The sequence below is a fragment of the Panicum virgatum genome, chromosome 1N, assembly GCF_016808335.1.
Source record: "Panicum virgatum strain AP13 chromosome 1N, P.virgatum_v5, whole genome shotgun sequence".
Taxonomy (NCBI): Eukaryota; Viridiplantae; Streptophyta; class Magnoliopsida; order Poales; family Poaceae; genus Panicum; species Panicum virgatum.
This window is the reverse complement of record NC_053145.1, coordinates 46,398,594-46,407,590: the sequence shown is the minus strand read 5'-3', so window position 1 is coordinate 46,407,590 and position 8,997 is coordinate 46,398,594. Positions and strand designations below refer to the sequence as shown.

The following is an 8,997-nucleotide window of genomic DNA, read 5'->3' as shown; positions in this document are numbered from 1 at the left end:
ATCGCACGCACGAAACGGGGCGGATGCATCGCAGAAGAGGGGCGGCCGTCGCTGCAATTGGCCCCGCGCCGCACTGTGCATCTTCTTCCTCTCGTTCTCGCGATGGTGATGGCCGCGGGGTTGGGGGAGGGGGTGGCCGGGGTCTGGGGTGGGGGTGGGGGTGGGGGGAGCGGCCGCCGGCGAGGTCGCCGGCCGCTGGGGTGGTGGCGGGCGGCGGCGGCCTTTAGAATCTGGGTTGTCGGGGTCCGGGACGGCTCCATGGCCTCCGGCTATAGAAGAGGAGAGGACTAGGGGCGGCGGAGGATGAGCAGCGGCGATGGTTCGGCCGGCGGAGGGCGAGGCGGCGCGGGAGCGCCGCTGGCTGGGCAGGGTAGGAGCCCTGGTTGGCGGAGGCCGGCGGCGGGGGCGAGGCGGTGGACAGACGGCGCGGGCGGCGTGCTTGGTTAGGGTTGCCGGCGGTTGAGGACGGCGGCGGTGCTCGCTGCGACGCGCGTGCGATTCCTCACACATGCGAGGAATAGACGCCCCCCACGCAGGGCAGGCAAACAGATCTCGTGTTGCCATTCCCCGCCAGGACCACCACACACCGACGGGGAAGTACTCGCCGAAGCCCCGCGCGTGCGCGATACCAACAATGGCGGTGGAGGCTGTGAGTCATCCGCATGGTACTTCTTCTTTGCGAGGCCACCGGCGGCAGCTCGACCATGAACGAGGGCCATGGCACTTTTGTTTTGAGAGGCAGGCGGCGGCACGGACGAATTCATGTGGCTGGCACGGCGTCGATGCCCCTGGAGCCGATGCACCATGACTTGTCGAAGCCCAGCCCGCATGTGGAGGCTGCACAGACGCACATTTCATCGCCAGCATTGATTTCATCAAGTCGACACATGTCGGCAATCGGGGGCAGGGGCTGCACGGCAGTCGGTTTGCAGCCCTTTGAACCAAATTTTTTTTCCATATCGGATATCAGCTTGGAAAAAGCAATCAATTCCAATAATACTCCACAAGTCAAAGATGCGGAGCAGGGACAACAAGCTCCGCGCGCGCGATATGATATGGCACTGCTGGTCAAACCACGTGTGAGGAAACTAAGCTGATCGAGATACGCTGATCAAGCACCATAACAATTGGCTGACAGCCTTTAAAAAAAACAATTGGATGATGATGTATTCATCAGGGCCTATTTGGCGATCATGCGCTGCGACGACAAAGCAGCGAATGAGCGCTGCAATTAGTAAGCAGTGCACGTGCAGTGCCAGTAATAGTAGCGAATAAACATTTGGATTGCTAGTTCCGCATTGTACTCTGCCTTCTACTCATTCTTTTTCTTTTTTCGGGACAGCGGGTGTATGGGTGAGTGAATGGGCGGGGAGTTTCACACATATATGCATATAGAACTAGTTAAAAATTTGAAAAATAGAAACAAAAAAGGACACAATATTTGATAAAAAATGTGGAACAAATCTCCAGAATCTCATGTTTTGACGTAAAGGAGGATAAAAATAAAAATAAAATTGATTGGACGTTGTTCACCAACACAGAATAAACAACCCATCCGTATTTCTCCAACACAGAATAAACAACGCATCCGTATTCTTCATCCAATAATATTGTTGTTTTAACCATAAACTGCACCATCTTCACTTATAGAAGTCAATGGTAATGCTCTGAATTTTTTTTTGGAAAAATCAGAGATTTGTAACTGCACAACAGTTAAAATAAATTTTTAAAAAATGAGCCAAAAAGATATCCATAGATGAACTTACATATATGTTTAGTATTTTTTTGATCTCCACAAGGGCATCGTACTTTTCCTTGCATTGGTGTGTCAGTAGGTAGTAGCATATGCATTCACAAAGTGGTTTTGCATCTTCCAGTGGGGAAGAAAATATAAATTATATTTAAAATATTTTCTACATCAAAAAATAATAGGAATATAAGAAAGAAGAAAATACAATCTGGTTTGCAATTTTAATAAAACTTTGAAGTCTGAAGCTATAAACTTTGTACTACATTAACAGGTTCTTATTAGTTTGAAACTTTTGAACATGAAGCCATGAACTTTTTACTACCACTTGAACAAATTTTATTAGCTTCCCAGAAACTTTGAAATATGTAGTACCACAGCAATAAAAGAAAAACTTTCAAATACGAAACTATGAACTTTGTAGTACCACGGTAATAAAGTTTGAGGCCATAAAAACTTTGAAAGCCAAAAACTATGAACTTTGTACTAGCACACTATGAGCTTTGTTCTAGCACACTATGAGCTTTGTACTAGCACACTATGAACTTTGTACTAGTACATAATAATTTTTGTAGACCCCAAAAACTTTGAAATCTGAAACTATAAACTTTGTACTTGCACACTAATAAACTTTGTAGTCTCAAAATTTTAGAATATAAAACTATGATATTTGAATAAGTAAATATATTTTGACTACTCATGAACCGTGAAAAAAAATAGAGATAGGTAAGAAAAAAAGTGTACTCACTTTTTAAATAGGTGTTGCTTCTCACCATTGTGTCTTTGCACGAGTTTCATAACAAATACACCACTTGAAGGTCCTCAACTGGTAGCAAGAAGATCTTGTATTGCAAAAAAAAAATTTGTTATCCTAAATTTATGGCGCTTGAAGGTCCTGACAACATGTATGCATTTGTATTTACGAACATTTGCATAATCAGTATTGTGGATAGCAAAGTGGATGCAATGCAATTGTTTGCACTCTGCTACAGAATGTAAAATACAGAATTGTATTCTAAGTTAGTGAAGGCGGTTACCTGATAATACTTGCGAATATATTGGAAGTCTCTATTACTAGATGTGAAACTTTACATTGTAAAAAGCCAAACCAACTGAATACTTGCAGATTTTACACCCTACTTGCCCATTCTAAATTTGTACTCCCAAATCCAACACTTTAATTCAAACATTGCACTCTATATTTATAAACTTTCTACTAACATATTTTCAATCATTCTACACCTGAGTCCACAACTTTGTAATTCCAAAACTTTGTACACTAAATTCAAGAACTTTATATAATTAAATTTGAAAATCTATACAACTACATGACAAAACTGTATATATGGATATTTGAAATCTTTTATAAAATAGATATAGAACTTTTTACATAAAAACTTTCTACTGAAATAAAAAATTAACACTAAATTCAATAACTTTGGACTTTCAATCGGGATCTTTTGAAATCTCTTGTCAAAAATATTTTAGTAAAATAAACTCTGAACTTTGCAGCCAAATTTAGAAACTTTCCACTAGCATGTTATAAGCTTTGTACTCTCCTGAATTCCAACTTTACTCTCAAAAAATCTGAATCTTTATGATAGCATATTTAAAACTTTGTCCTTTTAGGTCTAGTACTTCGTAACTAAAAAAAACTTTACATTCCCATATTGGGAACTTTGACCTAGCCTACCATTAACTTTGTAGATCTTATAAAACTTCATTTGAGAAAACATTACAGTCTTGGGTATATGAACTTTGAATATAACTTTACTAACTTTGTACTCCAAATTGTAAAACTTTGTAATTCCAATAGTTTTAGCATCTAAATTTAGAAACTTCATAAAAATATATTTTGAAACACATTACAATCCAAGGTATATTTATTTGGCCAATATCAATCAAAGATACCATAGAAAAGTAGAAAGTTACATATTCAGCAAGCAAACTAACCCCAAAGTCAACCAAAATAAAACCCATAATTCGTTGAGGGCATAGTAGTCAACAACTAAAGCTTCGAAAATAATAAACTCAGGAAGAATTAAGCTACGTTGCGTAATACATGTTAGGATGACTCTGAGACACCATACAAAAGAGGATATGATGAGGTTACTTTCTCAACTATAACATATATACTGGTGACTCTAGTATAAGGACATGAGTATATACATATATTATAAATTTATAAACCTAGAAATTATGTGTATAATTTGTTTTCACAGCAATCAATGTGTCTTGGTCTCACCTGAATGCTTGAGAAGTGTTGTGCTCCAAAGTCTTGTTTTCAGAGCTATCAATGAGCCTTGGTCTCACATGTACAAAATAGGAGTTTAGTAACTTCTTGTTAATGTGGACACATCATGGTCACAACTCACAAAAATGAATTCATCATGGTTTAGTCAAAACAAAGGCCCTATGTGCAAATGCCTTGGCAAATTGCCAAAAATACCAGCAACTCAAAGGGCTAGTTTATTTTCTGATGGAGAGTGCTAGGCACAGCAAGGTAGTATCTTAAAAAATAATAGTATTCATAAACTTTGTGTTGGCACAGCTTCAAAAATTTTACCCCTAAATACGTAACTTTATGCTAAAAAATTAGGAACCTTTTAACTAAAAACTTTGCATTCTGGAGATGGGGACTTTGTACTAGCCTTTTATAAACTTTTTTATCTTATATATAAAGATTTTAATCAATATACAAAATATTTTCTATATCTAAACACTAATATTCCAGATCAAAACCTTTCTACTAGAATGTTGCAAACTTACAAATTATAAATATAGAACTTTGGTCTAGCATTAAAATTATGGATATAAAACTAAAGAATTTTAGGGATAGTCATTCTCTATTATATTTTCATGCAGTGGTGGAATGAGGACAATAGTACTGTACAATAATTGGGTGACATAGCTAACTAGGTACTCCACTAGCAAAATGCAAGAAAAAGCAATGTCAGATTTAAGGAAAATTGCTTTAGTTACAGGTGAATTGAAGTAGCACGCACCCAATGTGATAGTTGATTTAGGACCACTTGGCAAAATATTTTTTAGAAGTAGAACTCCAAAACCTTGCATTATGAATTCATAAGCTTTCAAGTAGCCCACTTTCAACTTTCTACTCTCAAATCCAAAACATCAGATCAAACATTGCACTCCAAATTCAGGAACTTCTACTAGCACATTTTCAAAGTTTGTATTCTCAAGTCCAATACTTTATACATTGAACTGAAGAACTATCTACAAGCGCAATTAAAAATTTGTAGTCCTAGACACATAGTTTATAGTCCTGCTAGATAAGAAATTTACGGTCCTAGATACGAAAGCATATTCAAAAACTTCCTTTGTCTCAACCTCTAAAGACACATGCTAAAATTTTAAACCCATTACTCTGAAGACCTGATACTCTCGCCCTATGGTGAGTGGTGGCGTTATCTACGCAAGATCGTCGTGCAGGAGATGCTCACCACCACCCGGGTGCAGTCCTTCAAGCACATCCGCCAGGAGGAGGTGGCGCGGTTTCTGCAGGGCATGGCCGCGTCCGTTGCCGCCGGCACCGCGGTGGACTTCTCGAAGGCGATCTCCAAGCTCATCAACGACACCTTCCTGAGGGAGTGCGTCGGCAACCATTGCAAGTACCAGGATGAGTACCTCGACACTGTGCACACGGGGACTCAACTGGCGTCGGGGATAACCATCGCCGACATCTACCCGTCTTCTAGATTTATGCAGATGCTCTGCACGACACCGTGAAAGGCTCTCGCAGTCCGCCGAAGGTTCGATCGCATACTCGAGCTGATCATCCAGGAGGCCAAGGAAGCCATGGAGTGCGAGAACAAGACAGCGCACGAGAGCTTCATTAGCCTGCTGCTCAGGCTCCAGAAGGAGGGAAGCATGCCCATCCTGCTCACAAATGAAACCATCACTGCTCTCATGTTTGTAAGTTTTCTCATCACTCTATGGCCACCTTCCCCTCATCCAGCCGAAACTGTAAGGAAAATGGCATCATTAAGCCATTGTTTTGTGATTTTGGTGATTGAGTAACAACACAATCAATGGAACTAATACATTTTGTCAAGTGAACATTAATAGATCCCAGGGATGAAGCAAAAAGGCCAAACAAAACAAAATACGAAGAAAGAACTCAAAGAAACGCTGAATTGGACGAGTTCTGCAAGAATCAGTTGTACCGGTTGAACCAGTGAGCCAGCACCAGTCTATCCGGTGGGGCTCGGATGCACCGGTGCCATTGCACCGGAGCAATATGCAGTGCTGGTGCCCACAATCAAGTGGCACCAGATGCACCGGTGGTGCCAAGAAGATGCACCGGTGCAATCACCATGCCATGCATCAGAGAGCATGTCAAGTGGCCTAGACGAAGTTCTTCAGCACCGGTTGAACCGGTGGTACACCGGAAGAAGTACCGGTGCAATTCCGGGACAGTTGCAAGGAAGAGAAGCTGCACCGGATGAACCGATGACTAGGCACCGGTCTATCCGGTGACACCACGTCAGCTGTCAGAGACCCAACGGCTATCCCATGGCGCAGAGTGACCGGATGCACCGGTGCTATACCTTCGGATACACCGGTGCATGCGCAGAAAGTTGGGTAACGGCTCTAAACGGCTACTTCGACTTGGAGGCCTATATATATGCCACCCCCAGCCATTTGAAGATTGCTGGAGTTCAAGAAAGTCACAAACACAACCAAGAACATCTCCAAGCCATCCAAGAGCTTAGCACTCATATCCTTAGCCCATAGCACACTTTGAGAGTGTTGTGTAAAGGTTAGCTCTTAGTGAGTGAGATTGCAAGGCCTTGAGCCTTTGTGCTGTGGTTCTTGAGTGAACCAAAAGAAGATTTCGGTGTGCCGGCACCTTGGAGCTTTGAAGGCTCACCGGCATGTCATCGACCCTCCGACTTGGTGTGGAGCCGCGACGACAACTTTGTGCGGGGGACGTGAAGACCCCCATCCTTTGTGGAGAAGCTCCTTAGTGGAACCCGGGGCCAAGGTGACCGTGATTGTGTTCACAGAAGAGACTTGGTGGCCGAGTAGCAATACTCTTAGTGAGTGCTACAACAACATGGATGTAGGTGTGCCTTTGTGGCTAACCGAACCACGGGATAAACACCCGCGTCAAGAGTTTGCTTTCTCCTATCCCTCTCTTTAAGCTTCCGCATTTCATGCTAGCAATTTGTGTGCTTTTACTTTCATAGAGTAGTTTCTTGATAGGAAAGGCTATAGATTGCTAAATTCTTTTGGGATAGAGGTTTCACACTAGAACAACCATAGTTGCACATCTAGATGAGCATGTTTTAGTTTAATATTGTGCAATTTAGTTGGAGCCATAGGTTAAGTTATTAAGTTGCCTAATTCACCCCCTCCCCCTCTTAGGCTAGAGCGTGCTACCTGTCCTTTTCAGGAACTAATCAAGCTAGGATGCTGATGACTATACCTGCGCGTGCGCAAATATTTCTTCTAGGACATGTTAGGTGCGGGCAGTGACACCTCCTCGACCACGCTGAACTGGGCCATGACGGAACTGATCCGGTCGATGGCTGCGATGGCCAGGGCACAGGCTGAGGTGCGAGAAGCCTTCAAAGGGAAGAGCATCATCACCGAGGATGACCTCGCCAAGTCCAGGATCAGCTACCTCAAACTAGTGTTCAAAGAAACCCTAAGGCCGCATCCTACTTCTCCACTCCTGATCCCATGTCAGTGTCGCGAGACCTGTCAGGTCATGGGCTATGATATCCCCAAGGGCACCGCCATGTTCGTGAACGTATGGGCGATTGGTAGGGATCCTTTGTACTGGAACGATTCTAAGGAGTTAAAGCCAGAACGGTTTGAGACTAAGAACCTAGATTTCCGGGGGACAAACTTTGAGTTCATCCCATTTGGTGCTGGCCGACGTATGTGACCAGGCATTAACCAAGGGCTGGCCAACATAGAGCTTGCACTGGCAAGCCTTCTTTACCACTTTGATTGGAAACTTCCTAAGGGAATAGAGCCTAAGGATATCGAGATGTGGGAAGCTGTAGGACTAGTTGCATGTAAGGAAACTAACCTTATATTGCACCCCGTTACTTTCATTCCTCCAGCTAGCTGTGGCGTAAATTAAGGTACTCATGCACAAAATGGTCCATATGGACAAGTATGGCAAGAATCATGCATGTACACAGTCTAGGCTATATAAGATTTATACAGCCCGGGTGTAAAAGTTAGTTATATTGTTAGACCTGTATAACTACTCTATGTTATATTTGTGGTATGCAAACTATATATATGTTGCCTTTTGGAAGTTCGTTATTTGCCCACAGTATCATCTTTTTCTGATTTTTTTACAATGGATGGAACTATATATACTACTCGAGCTTTCGCCACGGTCAAAAAACATGGCAGTATGGTCAAAATCGTGGCTCTACATACACGCCCCAACAATTTTAAAATCGTTGACAGCCGTTGCAACTAGTAGGCTCTAAAATTGTCCCCCACATTTTTTCTTTTGTTGCAATAGATGTTAGTATCATCACGGGAATCGATAACAACTACAACAAATATGACGGAGAGAATATAATAAAAATGGTCTAGCTGGCTATATATGGTTTTAGTTAATAGTGGTAATAAGCCGGTTTTGCATGATGTATTTTTTTATCAATATAGTAAGATACCAAAACTATAAAATTTGTGCTTGTTGGAATCAAGCCAAGGACTTGGTAGGCACATAACCCATAACCAATCCACTAGTGTCGGTGCCCTGACCCGGGGGTCCAGATCCCAACTAGTAAATGTTGCGTGCTTCCTCGTCCCAGATGTTGATGCAAGAGGCAACACAGTAACGCACGGTTTATCCTGGTTCCGGCCACGGGGCCGTACGTCCAGCAAAGGGGTGTGCAGGGCACTGTATTATCTTGCACCTGGAGTGCTTGTAGTAGGGGGTACAAGCGAGGCGAGAGAGGGAGGGAGGCTCCCAAGTCTCTGCTAGAAGAGGGGTTGAGCGTGGCGAATAGCGATGTTGGGGCTAGAAGCGAGTGCGTGTGCTCTGAGCAGTGTAATGCCTAGAGAGCCCACCGTCCCCCTAAAGGGATGCCCGCCTCCTCCTTTTATAGACACAAGGAGGGACGGGTACATGTACAGGGGATCGCGAAGGTCGTCGTTTCTCCCCGAGTTGCGGGGATACAATAGTCGAGTACTGTGGGAAGTACACTGTGGGGTATGGCGTCGGGCGTGGTGGTCGTCCTGGGCATCGTCCT

At 43.2% G+C, this 8,997-nt stretch overlaps 1 pseudogene; it reads left to right on the top strand.

The window, feature by feature from the left end:
- Positions 1-634: 634 nt before the first annotated feature.
- Positions 635-7,865, top strand: LOC120653585 (annotated as a pseudogene).
- The last annotated feature ends 1,132 nt before the right edge of the window (positions 7,866-8,997 follow it).